At 43.5% G+C, this 21779-nt stretch overlaps 1 long non-coding RNA gene across 2 annotated transcripts; it reads right to left on the bottom strand.

The window, feature by feature from the left end:
* Nucleotides 1-8733: 8733 nt before the first annotated feature.
* LOC140599718 (uncharacterized) lies at nucleotides 8734-21457 on the bottom strand. Of its 2 annotated transcripts, none has more exons than XR_012002680.1 (5): nucleotides 21143-21457; nucleotides 19316-19590; nucleotides 18926-19133; nucleotides 17122-17281; nucleotides 8734-9680 (listed from the first exon to the last, which is right to left on the bottom strand). It is a non-coding gene; the product is annotated as an uncharacterized lncRNA (long non-coding RNA). The 2 variants fall into 2 exon arrangements; XR_012002683.1 differs by lacking the exon at nucleotides 8734-9680 and adding an exon at nucleotides 13312-15681 and having other exon boundaries at nucleotides 21143-21273.
* Nucleotides 21458-21779: the final 322 nt, after the last annotated feature.

Raw genomic sequence — 21779 nt, 5'->3', positions numbered from 1 at the left:
AGGATATTCCTGATGCCGAAAAAGAAATCAGTGTAGGCATCAAACATAATCTTTGGGAATTATTGCCCATGCCTAACGTCTTAAAAAAGCGGAAACCAAGCTTTTCTTATGCTACAAAAGACCACCTATAAATTCTCAGTAATTTTTGGTTCAAGTGAGAGTGCTGCATTTTCAAAACAAAATGCCTTTTGCTATTTAAAATGCTTATTACAAGTTTCATGTCAGGGTTACTGCATGTCAAAGGTAGTATATGTGTCTTGATGCATTCCAATATTGCCACATTTCTCTAGCATTCCATCACTTTAGCGCACTGGGTTAAGCTCAAACTCTGTTACTATGACAACAGCGATCACTGGCTGCTTGCACCAGTATGCTCTTCTGTAAATCACACTTTTATGGGTAATTTTACTAACAAAGCATTGTTTAAATTGCTTCAAAGTTATAGCAATTATGTTTTAGATTACAAACATCAGAGTAGAGAGAAAAGCAAATGGAGTAACTCTAGACCAGGATTATAATAGTGCAACTGCAGACAGATGCATTTTTACTGGGTAGGGCTCCTCATACTCCACACACACTGTTGTTGGTTCTGGGCACTGAAATGCAGGCAGCTCATTTCAATTCACTTTATAGATTAGCAGAATGTCCACACTGCTATGTCCTTCCATTTGAACTTCTTTTCATACCGCGGTTTCTCAACATGTTGCCAGGAACATAGCCTCTTCCATACAACTGGGATGGAAAGAAGTTATTTTCTACTACTAATTTAATTTCAGCCTTTAGAACTGTATAGTACTTAAATTGGCACATATGGTTCTGATTTGTCTTATATATGCATGTAATTGGGTGATCTCTTGTGAGATTGCAGTCAGACAGGGCTGCGTCCCAGCCCCAATGCGACTAAGGGGTCTGCTTCTAAGGTCATTTCCATCACAACTGACAAATCTCACTTCTGCATAGGCTGTTAGCCAGAAGCCTCCCTCAGTTCCTCTCCAGTGGACTTGTCCACAGGACAGGTCACAACATGGAAGCTGGCATTCTCCACAGCAAGTGATCCAGAGGAGAGAGAGAGAATATTCAAGGGGAAGGAAATTAAGTTTTACCTCTCAAAAGTAGAGGTATCAAAGTATTTGTGGACATACTTTGTATATCATTACATCAAAGCTCTGTAAAGTATCAACTAGTATTACTCTTCTGATGTTTTTTCCGAATCTACTGTGGCTAGGTAATACTTTAAGATATTTACTTGTAAAAAAAAAAAAAAAAAAAGATATTTATTTGTTTTTGTTCTATTGGGTCTTCTCTCTTTCCAAAATATATAAAGAACTTATACAACTTAACACCCCCCAAAATCCAAATAATCCAACTAAAAGATGGACAGAGGAACTGAATGGGCATTTTTTTCCAAAGAAGATATACAGATGGCCAACAGACTCTTAAAAAGATGCTCACCATCACTAATCATCAGGGAAATGCAAATCAAAACAACAATGAGATATCACTTTATACCTGTCAAAATAGCTAGAATTAAAAAGATAAGAAATAACAAGTGTTGGCAAAGTTGTGGAGAAAAAAGAACCCTCCTGCATTGTTAGTAGGAATGCAAATTAGTGTGGCAAAGAGTATGGAGATGCCTCACAAAATTAAAAATAGAAATATCCTACAGGGACACCTGGGTGGCTCAGTGACTGAGTGCCTGCCTTTGGCTCAGGTCATGATCTGGGATCCTGGGATTGAGTCCCATGTTGGGCTCCTGCTTCTCCCTCTGCCTGTATCTGCCTCTCTCTGTGTGTCTCTCATGAATAAATAAATAAAATCTTTAAAAAAAAATTAGAGCTTGCTACACATTAAAACAGAGATTGAAGAGAGTGTTGCAAACATAAAAGGAGATACGCAATTGATAAATATACAGCTAGAGTTCTGGTTAATAAAATGTTTGACAAAATGACTTATTATATCGAGTGACTATATGTGTTTTGGTAAAATAGCAACTAACCACAATTCACTTTTATTTAGAAGTTTTAATAGTTATTGCCTTATTTTACTTGAAAGAGAAAATTCTGAATCTCTCTCTCATACACACACTTACCTACATATCCACAAACACAGGCCTGCAAAGATGTTTTCTTCCTCTTAAATTTGCTTCTGATTACAAACGTAAATGTTTTGAGAGCTAAAAAATTTTAAGATTCAGAAAAGTCAAAAAAGAGGAAAATTCATGTAATCATCCAAAGCTAGATGCTTCTACCATTTCCCCATAGTAGTTGAAATGATACAGTATATTCAATTTTGCATCCTGATTAACATCATAGCATATGTTTTTCCCTGCATTAAGAACTCTTCAGATATATGTCACTAAATCAGGAAAGTTAATGAGGCTTGAAACAATATAATTTCTTGACTTATACTCATTTAGCCAGAAAACAGAGAATTTGAATATTCTGATTCCCAGAGCATGCAGGAACATTTTTTATGTAGTTAACTGCACATAATTTTGTTTAACTCAATAAATGTCTATTGGATGCCTAATATATGAGAAATGATGAGTAAAAGGTTTAAAAGATACTGCCCTCCATGTCAAGAAACTGAAAATTTAGTTGAAAAGATAAAATTTTAATACACCAAAATGTTAAATAATATTGCAGAGCAATATATAATAAGGAATCCAGAGGAGCTGGGTCGACCAGAAGGCTCTGAGAGTTCAGGTTCAAGAGCACTAAGGGAAGCTTGAGTGGAGGGCAAACGTGTGGCTGCCCCCCCGGGAAGCACACAATCGCAGGGCTGCTCACAAACAGCGCCTTGGGCCGTCTGTCCATCTAGACTGGTCTGCAAATCTCCTCTTCTCTTGTTCCGAAGAAGCATGCAGGCCGTAGGGGAGCAAGAATCAGCAGCACAGCCCTTCAGTGTGTGAGCACCAGGATGGCTGGTGGTGGCAGATAATCACCAGATTGCTTCTTGCCCTCGTCCCTTTTACTAATTGGCACATCTAAATTAGACATGCAAAAGTGGCTCATAAACACATAGTCAGACCATGTGTTCATGATTGAAAATATACCAAGAGACGTGCAACTGTCATGGATTCCCCTTAAATACACTTACTACCCCCAAGGCTCATGCAGATCATTTTTCCTTAATTACTAATTTAAACATGAGGTCTGTTCTGAGCTCAGAATATGTTTAGCATTTTCTTAAAAACATGGAATGGATATTTCTAATGTCTCTAAAACAGCTGATAAAAGATGATGTTTTAGAAAATCATTTTTGAAACCAAAACTCAAGGTAGAAGCTTTCAACTAAACGATGAATTTTGGGGGGACAAGAACTGAAAAACAGTTTGAAGAAACAGAGTATTTGAGTGTTAACTGTTAGAGTCACTGTCGTAGTGATTACAATTAAACTGACACCACACCACACCCCTCACAATATGAGTATCGACAGAGACAGAAACATTATTTACTTAATGTATTATCTTTCTGTCTTCAGCTTTCTAAGCTCCCCGAAATATTGGAGGCAAATATTGGGTCTGGGACACAAGAGGAATTATCAGCAGAGTTTATAATCCCTGTGCAATACGTCTAAGATTTTCCTTGCCTCACATCCTCCATAATTGCAATTTTCATGAATGTTGAAGTATTTTTACTGTGACCTTTAGCATTAAGTCATGGCCTTTGCAAATGAAAAATCATGCCATTTCATAATGTCTAGAAATGCATCGTGAACATGAGCAATGAATCTTGTTTCAAATCACTGAGTAATTATTACAAATTACCTTTACACAAGATTATCACCCAAAAAAAAAAACACAGCACAGGAATAATAAGATCTCAAAGACTCAGTAACCATAAAACCAACTTTAAAACTGGATTTCATCTACAGCATTTATCTAGCTTTTAATATTCGCAAAGTTCAATCATTTTGTATTAGAAGGGCTACTGGAGTAGCCCTTGTCCGTCTGAATGGACAAAGGGAAAAAGGTTCCATACTTTCATTAAACCATTAGTTCTGAAATGAACACCCCCCCCTCCCCCAGCACTAGCCTCTGCCGGAGGCTGATACACCTGCAGCCCATGGAGGGGCACCTGGAATGGGTGGGCTCCCCCGACCCTTACTTCTAGATCCTTTCAAAAGCTGCAACTCCTAGATTCAATAGGGTATAAAGTAGGGGCAGATGGGATGGCACCGGGAAGGCGCGTTCCCACAAGTGTTGTTGTTCAGACAGGAAGAGAAGCTTTGGTATTAGTGTATCTCATATTTTCTTATATTTTATTTGCTCAGAGCATCAGGTTGAAAGAAAGTAGGGTCCTTTCCATCTCCATATCACAGAGCCACCCTGGAACTAGATGAATATGCTAGAAATTGGAAATTGGGTTGGAAGATGAACATATAGACTTGCCCCCAGCTGTGGACCCAAGCTCTATCAGCATCCATAAGACCAGGGGTCACACCCCGGGCACCCACACCCTGGCTGCGGACAGACACTGAATCTAGACTTCTCCCATCTCAACTATGAATTCAAGAGCCTGCAAGGAGCTTTCATCCTCAAGATTCAGAGTAAGATTAAACTTTTAAAAAATATGTAATGCATAAGCCAAACATCTTCTGACTTGTTTTGGTATTCTTCGATTGCCAAAACACACTGCCTCAGTGAAAAAGGACCCAAAAGTCACAGAAAACCAGTTGAGATTAAAAGAAAATCAGAAATAAATGAAAAAGGAGTTGGCTCAGATAATAAAGATCTACAAGGAAACAAAAGCACGACAGAACTTCCATGGTCTGGATGTTTGTGTCTACCTGGGATTCCTGTGTCGAAATCCTAACCTCCAAATGTGATGGTATTAGGAGTGGGGTGCTTAGGTCATAAGGGTGGAGCCCTTCTGGATGGAATTAGTGCCCTTGTAAGAGATGTCACAGAGCTCTCTTGTTCCTTCCACCATGGAGGACACGATAGGAAGTCTATAACCCGGAGGAGGCCCTCAGCTGACCTTGCTGGCCCCCGGATCTCAGATTTACAGCCTCTAGAACTGTGAGCAATAAATGTGTTGCTTATAAGCCACACGGTCAGTGGTATTTTGTTTAGGAGCCTAAGACAGAACTGAACGGTGCCTTTTGGGCAATAGAAAGCAGAACTCACACAGCAGAAAGGTGAACCGGTGATGGGGGAAACCAGCTTGAGCCCTCCTGGGTTGCAAAGAGAAGGGAGAGAGAGAGAGATTTTTAAATTAGAGGATAATAGTCATTTCGAACATGAAAACAAGATATTTCTTAAGGATTGTATTTGTGTTCCTGAGAACGTAAATAATAGCTATATTAAAAGTGGTAAAGGCACAATTAAAGAATTTCTTTTGAAATTGATAAGATAACTTCAATATGAAGATGAAGGGAGTTTACTAAGATGCAAGCTAAACCAGTTAAGTGATAGTATTATATCCTGAGTAGAAAATGCAATTGCTACCATACTATTAGGGTAAGTTCTTGGTGATCCTCAACATTCACCCCAGACATCCAGATACTGCTTTACTTGTAATGTTTAAGAATTCATTTTGGACGGTAATGGATTCCAAGTCAGGTGTTTCTCCTTCTCTGATTAGTTGGGACCTCACTGCAAATACTCCTCTCAATCTTGGCATAAATTCTATCAATCAGTACATGGAATATCCAGTCACAAAAACCAATCCTCAAACTTAACCCTCAGTCTCACCATAGCCCAGAAAACCCACCGGCATAAGCACTTCCTGTCTTTGAAACAACATATTGAAGCTGTTCTGTTGAGGGTTAGTAAAGATATCCTACCTGGACATGGGAACCTATGTGTCTTATATGGAAATATGGATAACTTGGCTAATATCTTATTGACCATATAGTCTTGTATAAATATCCCTAATGAATACTTTGGGATTTAGAGGCAAGCCAGTTCTTTACTTTCAATATCAGAATCCAAATGAGAGTTTAATGGACCAAGATTAAAAAATAAGAATGAAAGAAAATTGACAAGAGATCAAGTAGGAATTACCAATTGTTTATAAATACACCCAAAAAAAGCTGACTTAAGATGTCTCCCCAGCAACACCAATTGGTAAAACACATTGGAAAACTGTCTATGGAATTTATAAGGAAAGGATTGTGACCCAGAAATGTCCAGAAAGACATTCTCAGGTACAAAAATGCCCAAAGAGTCTACCCGTGTGTCTCTCTTGGAAAAAAAAATACTTGATAGAATATTCCAAGATGAATAAAAAATTTCGAAACTCCATAACAGTCCAACTATATAGAAGGGATCTTGAGACCTAACTTACACAGTTTACATTCCAGACTTAGAAACCTAATGGAATATGTGTTGTCAGAAGCATTCGATAGCCTGGCAACGAGCCTTCATAGACTTAGACCTTCTCAAACATTTCTCTTCTGCTTCTGGGCTTGTTTGTGTGATTTCCATAATTCCAGAAAATGTGCTTCTTGAGCCAAATCCTTCACCCTGAGTTCAGCTGGAATTCCTCACTTGCTGTGTTTGATGACCATTTGAAAGACAACCTGAAGAAGTCAGCTTCCAGCTCCTGCTAACCATGGCTAGATTCTGCATGGGATTATGACACTGGGGGGGAGAAGCCCCCAAACCAGAATCTGCTTCTATCTCCTTTGCCCTCAACATACACAATCAGTTTCCTGGAAAAAACTGAGAACCAGTTTCTTAGCCAAGAACTTGAAAACTTATTTTTTATTTCCTTAAAATTCATTTTTAATGACCTGAATTATTAAGTTTTTCTATATTTTAGATTTTAATTATTCCTAAGAGACACACAGAGAGAGGCAGAGACGGAGGGAGAAGCAGGCTCCCTGCAGGGAACTCAATCCCAGGACCCTGGGGTCATGACCTGAGCCGAAAGCAGACACTCAACCACTGAGCCACCCCAGTGCCCACTATTAAGTTTTTCTATGAAAGATAAGTAAACGTATCTATCACTTGCCCTTCTGCATAGCATCATCCATCAAAGTTTTATAATATTTTTCTGCTCATTATGCCAAAAAACACTATAGTTTTCCTTTAAATATATATAAATATGCAAAGAAAAAAGATTATAATTAGAAGTTAAATATTGATAGTGGTTATCTCTGGGTGGGGTTCTAGTTACTTTTATCTTCTTTTCTTTATTTTCCAAATGTTCTGTAGTGTTACTGCACTAAACCTGAAAAAGATGCTTTAAAAACAATTTGTATGATTTGTATGTCATGTGATCACAATTACTTCTGAATATATAGCAAAGTATCTGGGTCCAAAAACACAAAGATTATATTAAAAGCGATTTTCTCTGGGTGACGGGCTGTGGGTAGTTTTTCCCTCTTGCACATTTAGAAATTTTTTCTATAACAATAACAAACTATTTTATTACAAAAAAAATGCTGTTTGTATAGAACTCAAGGGTAGAGAATGGCTTTGAGGAATATATATAACTCACCCATACCATAAAATATTTACTGAGTTTTATTTCTATTTCACATTTAGAATTTAATAGACTGGATGACACCCTCCAGGATAAGCCACCTGGTGCCCAACTAGACCAAATAAAACAGGCGGAAGAAGAGAGGTGACATATTAGGACTGTTTTGTCACGTTGCATGTGTCGCAAGAGAGCAAGGACTGCTTTAATTACTAGTCATTGGAATTTCTGATAGATTTTATGGGAAAATTTAAACCTTGTTAATTTACTTTGGCAGCTTGACAACAGGCTCATTTACAATCCTTTAAGGGAAATTGCAAATTTCCCATGCTTCAATGTGCGGTGAGATGGCATTATTCATATAAGAGCATGTGGTGGAATTAAGGCTGAACGTTAGTCAGAATATATTTTTAACCCATCAGAAGCCTAAGTCATGATTTTTAACATTTGGAAGAAATGGCGCAGGGAAAAAAATCAATTATAAGCTTATAAAAATGCAAACACAGTTCAACCTGGTATTTACAGCTTTTTAAATCTAAAATGTTATCATTGGAATATTTTCACAGAACCGTAATTTCTACTGACCCCTCCCCAAAATCTTCCAAAATTCTTTTGACTAATATCTTGAGCAGTGGTTTCTTTTAGACACTAAGCTTTTTCAATCTTAGAATGCAAAGTCCACAAACAGAGGAGATTTCTCTTCCTTCACTTACCTCCCTCCAAGCCCCCAGCTCAATGCCATGAGCATTTGGAATGTTGGATGAACTCTTCCTCGGAGTGGGAAAGTGGTTCTTTAACCCTAGGCCAGGTGAAAGAAAAAGAAAAGGGAAAAAAATTCAAAGATGTATTTGTGGATGCTCTGAGAACAGTGAAACCTTTTCATTCCCAGAAGATATTAAAAAAAAAAAAAAAAAAAAAAGAAGGTATTTAAAACTTCTTAAAACTCCTTAAAAGGGGAGCCTGGGTGGTGCAGTCACTTAAGTGACTGGCCCTTGGTTACAGCTCAGGGTAGTGAGCTCAGGGTCGGGAGTTTGAGCCCTGCATTGGGCTCCATGCCCAGTGCAAAGTCTGCTTGAGAGTCTCTCTTCCCCATCCCTCCTGCTCATGCTCTCCCTCTCTCTCTCTGTCTCTCTCTAATAAATAAATAAATCTTAAGAAGAAAGAAAGAAAGACGAAAGAAAGAAAGAGAAAGAAAGAAAGAAAGAAAGAAAGAAAGAAAGAAAGAAGAAAGAAAGAGAGAAAGAAAGAAAGAAAGAAAGAAAGAAAGAAAGAAAGAAAGAAAGAAAAAGATTTTTAAGACTTCAAGTCGTGTTTTAGAATCCTCTTCATCCAGGCTGATTGTCAAGGTGGACTTGAGTGAATATTTATGAAGTGTGGATATTCATCTCAAGGGGAGAACATTTCAAAGCAAAAGGTGTGTTAGATTTTATCCTTTTTCAAAATGCAAATTTGTCTTTTCCTGGCGTTTTTGTTCATGACTTTTTTTTAAGCCAATAAAGCACAAGTCTGTGGGTGAAAGTAAGTAGTACATCCAGGATGATGTATTTCCACCTCAAGGTTCGGGGAGCATATGGAAATCAAAGCATTAAGACTAAGACCAGTGGACGGATAAGCTTGATGCCTCAATAAATCCATGTGGGAACAGGAGAGCAGCTCTCTGACAGGATTTGGAGCTCACACTGTTCCTCCCAGGCCTGGGTGTAGTTAACTGCCACGTGGGCTTCATGGTGCCCCAGCTGGGACCCCAGCTGGGACCCCGCGGTGCTGCCAGCTACTGGGGGGCGTCTTGCTGCCTTACTCCCCCTGAGCCTCCGATCTCGGTTCCCCCTGAGCCTCCAATCTCGGCGGACTCCTGGCTCCCCCAGAAGACAACGCTGAAGGGAGCGCTGGCCTAATCTTCTCGAGAAGTATCTGCAAAGCAACCACAGGTGTAATTACACAGTCAGCATTCACAGAGGAGGCTGCAAGTCTCACATGACTAACTTAAAGCGCACAGTTCACATTCAGGCCGCCGGCTCTGAAGCTTGCTGTCGGCTTAGGGCCTTCACGGCATCTTGCTTGGGTGCGCAGGGTCACCGACGGAAGAGGCTCGTTCCCTAGTGGCTGCCTCATCTCTCAGGTGCAGTAGAAGCTCTGGCCTGAAGATTCAGACTCCTCCTTTCCCTCCCTCCTGAGACTGCAGCGTCCTCACCACGGCCACCTTCTCATCTTCTTGCTGAACATCAGTCCTGACCGCGGAGCCCAACCCTGTGCAACACACAGCAGTCAGTTAGTTGGCATCTGTGCGGACACTCAACGACTTAGCAGCCCAGACCCATGAAATGATTTCCCTGACGCTGCTGTGAAGCGAGGAACAAATGCAGCCCCTGTAGTGGGGGGGGCTACTCTCCTTCCTCCCTGATGTGGATCTGCAGAAAAACCAGGGGCACCTAGGGGCTCAGTCTGTTGAGTGTCTGGCTCTCGATTTCGGCTCAGATCAGGATCCCCGGGTTGTGAGATCAAGCCCCAATTGGGACTCCACACTGGGCCCGGAGTCTGCTTCAGATTCTCTCTCTCCCTCCCCCCCTGCTTCACCCCCCACTTCCTCTTTCTAAAACAAAACAAAACAGAAGCAAAACGACTACTATGAAGAGGCCGCAAAAAGCCCCGATGCAAATGTAATCAAGCACTAAGAAAATTAAGAGCTACCGTCTTGTTAGCCAGGCATCACTTGAGCACCGTGATGGACTGAAGCACCGTGATCCCCACTGCAACGCTGTAAGAGAGGAGCCATGGTACCTCCACCCCACACATGAGGACAGCAAGACCCTGAAGAGTCAGGCTATGTGTCCAAGCTCACACAGCTGAGAAGACAGCATTAGGAGGTCTGGATTCCAACCCGGGTCTGGCCCCAGACCCCATGCTCTGAACCACTGCATACACCACCTTTTCTGTGAGGGGCCTTGTACAAACATATATTTTTTAAGACAAAAGTCACATATTGTTAATGTTTCCTAAACTCCAGAGGAGGGTACATGCATCGTTTAGTGATTTTTCTTAGTTTCTAGATTTGCTTGAAGAAAAATTAGTCTACTTATATTTTTAAGACCATAAAACCCAAGTTGTTCAGTTATACAATTAATGCATCACCTTAACTTAAAAAGCATCAAGTCACATGAAAAGCTAGACTATTTGGTTGCCCAAGTCACAGTGAAGGCACACGCTTATACATTAGAATATGTCAGCAGCATAGTCCTAAATTTTGTTCAGGGATGATTTTCTTCTCTTTTTGAAAACAAACAAACAAGAACAAGAACAAACAAAAACCAGCCAAGCATGCTATCGGCAGGCAGGTCTAAGTTAGAATCACCTCAATGTATTTCTACACTTTCCATTATCGTCCATTAAATGTTCACCTCTTGCTTGTCCATCATTGACTTTGCTCGTGATTGGGTCACTTAACAGCTCTGACCCTTAGCACCAGCAGGGAGGGTTGTGCAATCGCTTTGAGACAAATGGTGCGAAGGGCTTAGGTGGTACCTGCCTCTGATAAGTCAGAGCCATTATCACTGTTGCCATTTCCACTATTAATAATGCTTGTCTCTAGAGGAGGTGCTGGTTTGTCTGCCCAGGCTGTCTCTCCCCCTTTCTTCTCTTGGTATGTGCACCTCCCACTCCCTTCCTCCGAGGGAATCTTCTCAGTCCGGTGGCGTCTGGAGGGGTGTCAGTAACAGTGCCCAGCCATGCCAGCCACCAGGGTGGACTAGGACTCATGGTGGTCCAGTTAGACACTTACCTGGAATTCCCAGGTTGGAGGTGAAGCAAAGTTCTTCTTTTACCTTGATTTAAAAGCTCTAAGCATGTAACCCCAGATGCCTAAAGTCACGTTTGTGTGGCATGCCTATCAAGGAGCCCGAGGGAGTCTGAAGTCAATTCATCGGCAGCTAAGCTGAGGAAAAAGATACCTGGATACAGCTTGACCCTTATAGTTCCATGTACAATAATTACTAATGCCCCATTTATATTTGGTTTTCAGAAATTTGCAATTGAAAAATCCTGAGAGGAATAGGTTATTCATTCATTTATTTATTATTCTTTCATGCATTTATTCATCAGATGTTTATTAGATGTCTACCTCATGTTGGATTTAAGTGGAAAATTATGTATCTTGTTCTTGATATATATATATATATATATATACACACATATATATATATATGGTTCTTAATATTTATAAGAAACTGAGTAGCTGGACAGGTTTTAGAGAAAAATTACAGTTCAATTTTTGGAAGGTCTTAGGCATGAGAGATGGCTTATGAATTTCTGAAGCAGGACTTGGGGCCTTGGCTGAAAGTAGGACACTGAGAGCCAGGCTCCCATAGCCCTCATTTTGTAAAAATCTAAGGCCAAAAGTAATTTTTATTAATTTCTTTAAATACAGAAGGTCCAAGTAAGAGAATAAAAACCATCCATAGACCACCAAGAAGTAACCTCTGTGAATACATCGGTTTACCTATTTCCAGGAAGACCTTATTTTGTGAGTAAATTCATGGGCCTGTATGTTGGAATTATTTTGATCCTTCAAAGATACTCTATTGTTTGGTCCTCTTCTGTCACAACTAAATTAGATGGCTGTGTAGGGTGTAACAAAGCATCTTCAACTAGATAATCAGAGCAGCATTTAGCTGTGCCTTCTCATCAGGGGCACAAGTTCTGCCTAAGTGACGGGTCATGTTCAGCAGGAAATAATCAGAAACTCTGTTTGCAGCTGCCATTTGGTTAAGCATGATCTAGATGACACTTGTGAGAAACTGTCTATCCTACTAGGCCCAAGAGAGGAAGCAGTGGAAACCTAAATCAGCTAAGTTTTGAGGCTCAATAAAACTCCAGCCTCTTCTTCCCACATACAAAGGACACCCACTGATCTATCAGTTTGCTCATAAGCGAATTTCCCTCTGAAACTCATCCATCACATCTCTCACAGAACATAAGGTCACCCAGTCTTGTCTCGATGTTTTGTCAAACTGCATGACTCAGAGGTGCCATACCCACAAGCATATAGGACTCTATCCCTCTAGTTTAGAAACTATTATTGTGATCTTATTTATAATATTCATTTCTTTAAAGCAATTATAGCTAAAGTTCTGCCTGAATTATCACAAATTCTGAAGTGATGATATCCTAATTATTGGTTCTGAACCTCTTAGTTCTTATTTTTCACACTAATGAAATCTTCTTGTCATAAAGTGGCTCTGGTAATGATGAAATATCTTGTTTCAGGCTGACTGTCCTACCAACTACAATGATATATTCTAGACAAAATGTAAAGATCACCTGTTCAAAGTCACTGGAGAAAGTCCAAAAGGAGTCAGAATTGAGAAGTCATTCAGCACTTATAAGAAGCAGTGATAATGGGTAGGACCCACATTATTCAGTCTCCCCTGCCCCGGGGCGGGGGGGGGGGGGCGCACACTCCAATCCAGGGCATGGAGGATAATCTCTAATAGAAAGCCTGAGTATTTGTGGACCGCTGTAGTAGCTGAAGATTGAGAGAACAAATCTCAAAAAGGAGGGAATCAGAGTAATAGGAGCCCCCAAATCTGTGTATTAACTTCCCTCAAATACTTAGTTAACCTCTGAACTGTATTTGTGCAGGAAAATATTCTAAGAAACTCAGAAGGAAAGTGATAGCTGGAAAAGCTGAAGGACCTGTGCAATGGTTTCAGTGACACTCTCACCAGAGGGAACACAGAGTTTAGACTTCAAGACCCACCCAATAGAAGGGTTTGGTAAATGTCCCAGGCTTCCATTAAAATCCCAGAAGGGACATGCATCAGCAGTAAAGACTTACTCTCAACTTGGAGGATATGCTAAATGAAAGAAGCCAGGTGAAAAGAACTATATACTATATGATTCATTTATTGCATGGTCAGAGAAAATAAATTTCTAGAGACAGAAGGCAGATCAGTGGTTGCCTAGGGCTGGGGGTAAGGCTGGGGATTAACTGCAAGCAGGCACAAGGCAACTTTTTGAAGTGATGGAAGTGTTCTAAAACTGGATTGTGGATAAACAAAATGTCATATGTATATACATACATAGTGCCATTACTCATCCTTAAAATGAAGGAAATTCTGACACGTGCTATAACATAGATGAATCTTGAGGACATTATGTTAAGTGAAATAAGCCAGTCACAAAAAGACAAATACTGCATGATTCCATTTATATGAGGTACCTAGAGTCGTCAAATTCAGAGAGACAAAAAGGAAAGTGATGGTTCTCTGGGTTTGGGAGGAGAGGGAATGGGGAATTTACTGTTTGACAGGTATAGAATTTCAGTTTTGCAAGATATAAAGAGGTTCTGGAGATGGATGGTGGAAAGAATTGCCCCACAGTGTGAATGTATTTAATGCCACTGAACTGTACACTTAAAAATGGTTAAAATGGTAAACTTTATCTTATGTGTATTTTATAACAATTCTTAAAAATTGGATTGTGGTTATAGTTGTACAACTCTACAAATTCACCAAAAATCATTGAATTATGCACTTACAATAGATGAATTTCATGGCATGTAAATTATACTTCATTTAAGCTATTATTAGACCCTGAAAAAAGTCTTTATTCTCAAACTATGAGATTTTCCTTAGGACTAATGACAAAACTAAAATAAACCTACTCTAAGAAAAGCTAAAACCAAGATTTCCCAGCTCAAGGAGGGGTTCTTCCAGTTAATAAACTAATTTTTACAACAAAACTACACAGTCTTCAGAGAATGATAACAGGATTCAGGTTGTCTGTAATGTACTATCACAATACCAACTACGCAATTAAAAATCACTAAATGTGGCTCATGGTCAAGAGAAAAATTAGTCAATGAAAACAGGCTAATAGATAGTGTAGATGTTAGAATTGGCAAGAAGGGATCCTGAAACAAAATATTTAAAGTGTCTATAGAAAAAGATTGGTAGGAGAGGTGAGGAGATAGGGAATTTTAAAAGGTATATGGAATTTGTAGAAAAATTGAGAAAGAAAAGAACTAAATAGAAATATTAAAACTAAAAAATACAATATTTGGAACAAAACATTCACTGGATAGCCTTAAAAGAAGCTTGGCCACAACAGGAAAAAGGATTAGTGAATTTGAAGGTTGATCAATAGAAGTCATCCAAGCTGAAGCACAGAAGAAGAAAAGACTTTTTATAAGTAGACAGAACCTGACTTGCCTGTGAAATAATACCAAGCAGTCTGATACACCTGTAATGGGTGCCCCAGAAGGAAAGAAAAGACAGAATCAGGCAGAAAGTCATATTTGAAGAAATAAATAAGGACATAAAAACTCTGAATTTGATCTAAATCAGTAACCCACCGATCCAGGATACTCAGTGAAACCTAAGCAAAAGGAAAACAAATAAAATCACACCTGGCAACATCATAAGCAAACTTCTAAAAACAAAAGATGAAAAGAAAATCTTCAAAGCAGCCACAGTTTAAAAAGACTCATCCCATAGACATAACAACAATAATGAGGGTTTGTTTCTCATCAGAAAAAAGTAGAATTCAGAAGACAATGGAATCACATCTTTAAAATGATAAAAGAAAAAACCCTCTCAATCAAGCATTCCGTCCCTGCAAAGACATCCTCTGAAAGGGAGGTGAAATAACCTACCTTCAAATAAAAAGCTGATAGAACGAGTCAGCAGACCTCTGCTACAGGAAATGACAATGACAATTCTTCTGGTCAAAGGAAAATGGTACTAGATACACTTGGGATCTGGCAATGGTAAATATCTCTAAAGAAGAATAGATTTTTAAAAATTTTCTTTTCTTACATTCTTTAGACATCAATTTCTAATTTAAAGCAAAAGTGACAATAATGCATTGTGATTTATTTCACACTGAGAGGTTGAAAATATGAAACTAGTACAAAAGGTGAAAAGTGTTAATGCAATTACACTATTGTGAGATTGTTACACCACATGAAATGTGATAGGTTTGTTCAAATTACGATGTGACAGTTTAGGACATGTAATATTATCCCCAAAGAATTCATCCTCATGGATTGGTTACTACTCCAATTTAGTAATAAATATTTCCATTAAAAGTAAGATGCATCGGGATCCCTCGGTGGCGCAGCGGTTTGGCGCCTGCCTTTGGCCCAGGGCGTGATCCTGGAGACCCGGGATCGAATCCCACGTCGGGCTCCCGGTGCGTGGAGCCTGCTTCTCCCTCTGCCTGTGTCTCTGCCTCTCTCTCTATCTCTCTGTGACTATCATAAATAAATAAAAATGAAAAAAAATTAAAAGTAAGATGCATCATGTGAAAGTTATTTTTTATTTTTCTTTAAGATTTTATGTATTTATCCATGAGAGACCCAGAGAGAGGCAGAGACACAGGCAGAGGGAGAAGCAGGCTCCCTGTGGGGAGCCTGATGTGGGACTCAATCCCAGGACCTGGGGGTCATGCCCTGAGCTGAAGGCAGACGCCCAACCACTGAGCTACCCAGGCATCCCTGAAGGTTACTTTAAAAGTTACTTTTAAAAACTCACTGAAAAATAAATAAATAAATAAATAAATAAATAAATAAATAAATAAATCTCACTGAAAACTCTGTTAAGTTATAATAGCATATAAATATTTCCAATAGAAAAATTAGATTTTTCCTCTAAGTATTCTAATATTTTCTAAATCATTGTCTCTTTAGACTCAGAGAAGGTTCAGAATAAATAAGGGTATAGGGACGCCTGGGTGGCTCAGTGATTGAGCATTTGCCTTTGGCTCATGGCCTGATCCCAGGATCAGGGATCAAGTCCCACTTTGGGCTCCCTGCATAGAGCCTGCTTATCCCTCTGCCCATGTCTCTGCCTCTCTCTCTCTCTCTCTCATTCTGGTCTCTCATGAATAAATAAATAAAACCTTAAAAAAAAAAAGAATAAACCAGGGTGTTGTATTTGATGGAGAAATTTAGGCAAAAATACAACAAGCTTTCAAATTTTATTATGAGTTTTTCTTTATCTCAAGCCTTATAATGCAGGACAAATTTAAAATATTACTATTTTAAAATTCAGTATGCAGGTTTGGACTAGACAACAAAACTCTCCACAGAGTAACTACCCTGAGAAACTGGTCACATTTTGTTGTTTTATAAAAACAAAAATAGGGCATCCTGGGTGGCTCAGCGGTTTAGCATCACCTTCAGCCCAGGGCGTGATCCTGGAGACGGGGGATCGAGTTCCACGTCGGGCTCCCTGCATGGAGCCTGCTTCTCCCTCTGCCTGTGTCTCTGTCTCTCTGTCTCTCTCTCTCTCTCTCTCTCTCTCTCTCTCTGTGTCTCTCATGAATAAATAAATAATATCTTTAAAATAAATAGCAAGTAATTATTGAATGTGCATCCTAAGCGCCAAGGTAAGAGTTAAGTACAGGGTTGATGACAACTCTGACCTTCAAGGAGCTCTTCATCTAAAATAATACATCAATAATACAAACCTAATACATAAAACATACAAATAACTAGAATCCAAGATGGAATGCAAAAAAAAAAGAAAAGAAAGAAAGAAAGAAGAAAAGAAAGAAAGAAAGAAAGAAAGAAAGAAAGAAAGAAAGAAAGAAAGAAAAAGAAAGAAAGAAAGAAAGAAAGAAAGAAAGAAAGAAAGAAAGAAAGAAAGAAAGATCCAACAGGAAAATCGAGTGTAATGGAGAATGAGATCACCTGTAGTTGCAGAGGTTGGGGAGTCCTCAGAGCATTTGCCAGGGACCTGGATGGGTGGGGTCCTCGGTGAAGAGTTGGAGCCAAAACCCTTGGCTCTGGGGCTCGAGGTGGGGACTGCCACGCATGAGGGGACAGCCCTGTCACTCGGCTCACCTCGGCACTAGGGATTATCAGAGGAATACTCAGGAACGACTGGCACCTGCACATTGGGGCATCGTCAGGGGACAAGGAGGCCACCCCGGGAATTTGGAACTTTATTCTGTGCCACTCGGAAGTCATTTCCCAGCAGCGTCAGCCTGACCCTTGGCGCAGAGACAGCAGCTGAGGAGCTCAGCCCGCAGTGGCCCAAGCTGGCCTGCTCCAGGATCACTGCATGCCGGGACCCACTGGGGCAGCGGTGGAGCCAGAGCCCGGCCTAGGCAGCTCCCGCAGGGCTTACCCACCCACCCACGGCCCGGGACCTCCAGGGGCCCAGCCTGGCATGAGGCCTGGCACGCAGGCCCAGGGGCACCTACGGCCCAGAGCACAGTAAAGCCCGCTCAGAAGCCACCAGAACACAAGCTGGAACAAGACCGCGTTGTCCCTGGGCGACTGGGTGGCCTGCGGCGAAGGTCGGTGAGGGTCCGCTTGCTGGGGTCACAACCCGGGCCCATGGAGCCCTGCACGGGCTGTGTCTCCCTCTCCCTCCCCCACCTCCATCATCTCTCTTGCTCTCTCTCTCCCTCTCACAATGAATGAATGAATGAATAAATAGATAGACAAATATCCTTTTACAAAAACCCCCAGATGCTTTTACCCCCATAGTTTTCCACCTTTCAGGACATGGGCAACCGCGCCCCGGGCAGAAGGGGGCAGCTGGAACTGGAGCGTAGCCTTGGCTCCTGGGATGGGGTTGCAGCACAGATCTGCTTGCGGGGAGCAGAGCGGGAGTCCGGGGGCATGGCCACCACCCGGGAGGGGATGCACAAGCCTCGCACCATGGGGCCAACACCCCAATACTGGGGCCTGCCCTTGGGCCAGCACGACTGGGGGACCCAGCGCAGCCGCTCAGCTGGCACAGCTGGTGGGTAAACAGGTTCCCAGGCACCCAGAACAGTCACCAAACTGGGACATGAAGTTGGGACTCTGTACAAGGACGGAACCCGCAAGCCAACTAGGGAGTTGGGGCCCAGAATGGACTCCATCCTGCAGGTGCCCCAGTGACAGGGCTTGGGCTGTGAGGGGAAGTGACAGGACCTGGGCTCTGAGGGGGCAGTGACAGGACCTGGGCTGTGAAGGGGGGAGTGACAGGGCCTGGGCTCTGAGGGGGAGTGACAGGATCTGGGCTGTGAGGGGGGAATGACAGGATCTGGGCTCTGAGGGGGGAGTGACAGGACCTGGGCTGTGAGGGGGAGTGACAGGGCCTGGGCAATGAGGGGGAGTGACAGGACCTGGGCTCTGAGGGGGCAGTGACAGGACCTGGGCTGTGAGGGGGAGTGACAGGGCCTGGGCTGTGAGGGGGAGTGACAGGGCCTGGGCAATGAGGGGGGAGTGACAGGACCTGGGCTGTGAGGGGGAGTGACAGGGCCTGGGCTGTGAGGGGAAGTGACAGGGCCTGGGTTGTGAGGGGGCAGTGACAGGGCCTGGGCTCTGAACAGGGAGTGACAAGGCCTGGGCTGTGAGGGGGAGTGACAGGGCTCGGGGGCTTTCCTCCCACCCGGTCAGGTGGGACACAGACAGCAGCACCTGGTCACATGGGGTGGCCATGGCTCAGCTGCCGTCCCAGGAGGAGGCCCCAGTGTCCCGTGTGTCCTCCTCAGCTCACCTGAGAGCCGTGGCCCCCGCATGCCGCGCCTGCCCACAGGCAGTTCCCTCTGAGGCGGCTCTCGGGATCCTGCTGTCGCGGAGGCCGCAGTGACGTCGTCCAGAGGATGGGGTGCCACTGGCTGGCGGACCGGCTAGTCCAGTCACGCGGCGCCGAGTGGGGCCCTGCTGGTGCGTCCAGCAGGCCCCGCCGCTTTCCCGAAGCTGCTCTGCAGGGCAAAGCCAAGAAATCAAAGTCCTGGTGGTTTTCGTGTCTCCTTAAGGTCGGTGGGGAGGAGAGAGGAGGAGCACCTCAGGGGGGAAGATACCCGAAAGAAGCCCCCAAAATAAAACCTCGGAACCCATGTCTCTGGCCTAATTAACCCAGTGCGTTTGGCTAGAGGACCGTTACCTAAGGCGTAAGCGTGTCCCTGGGCTCCTCAGAAATCCAAAGCACTGGTCCCAGAGGGTGCTGGGGACAAGAAGCGCGCTGTGAGCCTCCCCACGTGGGAGTCTGAATCCAAGCTGAGACCTGAGGTCGTAGGTGGCCGCGGGTCGATGGGGTCATAGGCCCGGTGCTGGGCCTCCGGGTGAACAGCACGTGGCGTCTCCTTTGGGCAAGGCCTCCAGGAAGGAAGGCTGGCAGAGCTGATGCCGTGGAGCCGGGCTGCTCCACGCCCTGATTCTCTGATGAGAGACGCATTAGACAGGAAGAGGAAAAGGAAAGTTTGGTGACGTGAGCAAACCCCAGGAATATAAATTAGTACAAATCAGAACCCAGATAACTCAATTCCCTACGGCACTCAAGGACCTCTTGGCAGAAAATCAAGTTTTCAACCTTGACAGCTACTTCCGGCTCCAACTACCATCCGGGTTTATGTAACGGTGTCTCTGGGTAAAGCAGCAGAACCCCAGACTGGCTGTCCTAAGCGAAAAGGAAAGTGAACGGAGAGACTAAGGGCTCACAGAGGCACCGCGAGGCTGGGAAAGCCGTCTGGGCAGAGAGGCACCCAGGGCTCCCGCGAGGCAGCAGGAGTCCCAGTCCGGGTTACAGAGCCGCAGGTCACCACCACTGCTACTCGGACGAAGCATCCAGATGCTCATGGTGGAAAGTTCCAGGAGCACGTAGCTGGTGCAACCATCCCACGCAGACCTGCAGGGGTAAGACGCAGGGACGGGCCACAGCCTGACTCCCTTCGCTTCCACAAGGGAATGTAGGCTCCGCTAGGCCACACATGACAGGAGTCTTCCCAAAAGGGAGAGTGGGCTGCAAAGCGGAAGGAGTGTGAAAGATCGAACGGCGAAAAATCACATGTGTTCATTACAGGCTACCTGCCTGGGTCCACAAAGCGCTTCCCGCCACCACGAGCCTCATAGAACTGAGGACACACTCACTGCTTCGAGGGACAGGTCTCAATGAAGCAGTTCTGGGATCCCCGGCTGGTGTATGTGGTTCCCATATTTGCAACCCGTGGCTTAAGCATAACCACGAAGAACCCACCCCGTGAAGTAGATGAAAGAGACAAGAGGAAGAGGGGCATCAGCCAAGACACGCATGTACCTGCGATGGAGCAGAAGGTCAGGTAGTTGAGGCTCTGGTGCTAATTTCTGCAAATAATCACAAAGCTGTGGCTTTGTCAACATTCAGCGTTCTCAGAAGCAGCTACCCATCAGCTCACGGCGTTGCTTCTCTCCAGGCACACTCGGTGCCCCCTGCTTCAGTGAGCACGCGCGCTGCAGTTCCCTGCTCCACTGAGTCACCCACAACTCGTTGACTGAGAAGCTGAGCCCCTGGAGGGACTCAAGGCATCCCACATCCTCACATCCCGAGGCTCTCGGGGTCACATGGGTTTGATTCCCACCCTTCCCTGCACCACGAGGTCACAACTGCATTGTCCATTGACAGCCACGGCCTCCCTCTTTCTCACTCCCACAGCACGGTGACCCCCGTGATCCTGACAGCCCTGCGGCCTGGTGAGCACGTGGCGCCTGTGCACAGCGGTCCTAGGCCCACGGCGGCACGACACCCAGGTCACTAGCATCATCGTTGTATCCAGGTGGGAAGCACCCCTGCCTTTAGGCTAAAGCATTTCAATCAGCTAACCCAGCATGCAGGGATAAGGATTTAAAAAAAAAAAAAAAACTACAAGCAGATTATTTAGAAGTAATTATCCTCTGGTTCACGGACTCAAGTATCAATAATTTACATCAAAAAATCTCTCTGGGTCAGCCCACTTACATGATCATGCTGAGCCTGCTGGCCTTACGCACAGAACGCCACTCTGTGCCCGCGCGTTACGTGGCCTGTGTCACCTCTGGACCCGAGCTGGCCGTGGACTTAGGTAGCCTGTTCCTGCTGCGTGGCCTCCCGCCAGGGTCTCCCGCCTCCAGAAGGGAGCCCGTTCCCGAGACGTGCTTCCTCCACCCATGAGTCTGAAGACCTTATCTGAGGAGCAGATCGTTGGACCATTTATGACGTAGTTGGGTAAGATGCTCACAAAGAACCGCCCCGTACTCCGCGTGTGTAACACAACACGTTCTTTGATCCTATACCAAGAAATATTCTGTGGGCTAGAACTGAGCAGGTCAATTAGCCAAACAAATGATTGCAGCCACATAGGGCTCCTTGGGCTCGCTCTGGATGCCAACCCCCTGCTAGGCTCAGCTGGAGATACAATCGTAGGCCCCCTGATTTGTCGGGCACCATCTGGCATCCCCCCCCACACACACACTCTGCAGACTATTTTCTCATAAAATTAGCAAAGCCCTGGAATTCTCTGCTATATAGACCTTCTCATCACAGGAGTGATTTTGTAATTTGTGCTCCAGTCACGTGGAGATGTAACTCCAGCTATTTCTGCCAAGCCGGCAGGTGG

Source organism: Vulpes vulpes, chromosome 1 (assembly GCF_048418805.1).
Source record: "Vulpes vulpes isolate BD-2025 chromosome 1, VulVul3, whole genome shotgun sequence".
Classification (NCBI taxonomy): Eukaryota; Metazoa; Chordata; class Mammalia; order Carnivora; family Canidae; genus Vulpes; species Vulpes vulpes.
Note: the sequence above shows the minus strand (reverse complement) of the source record. Positions and strands in the feature narration are given on the sequence as shown.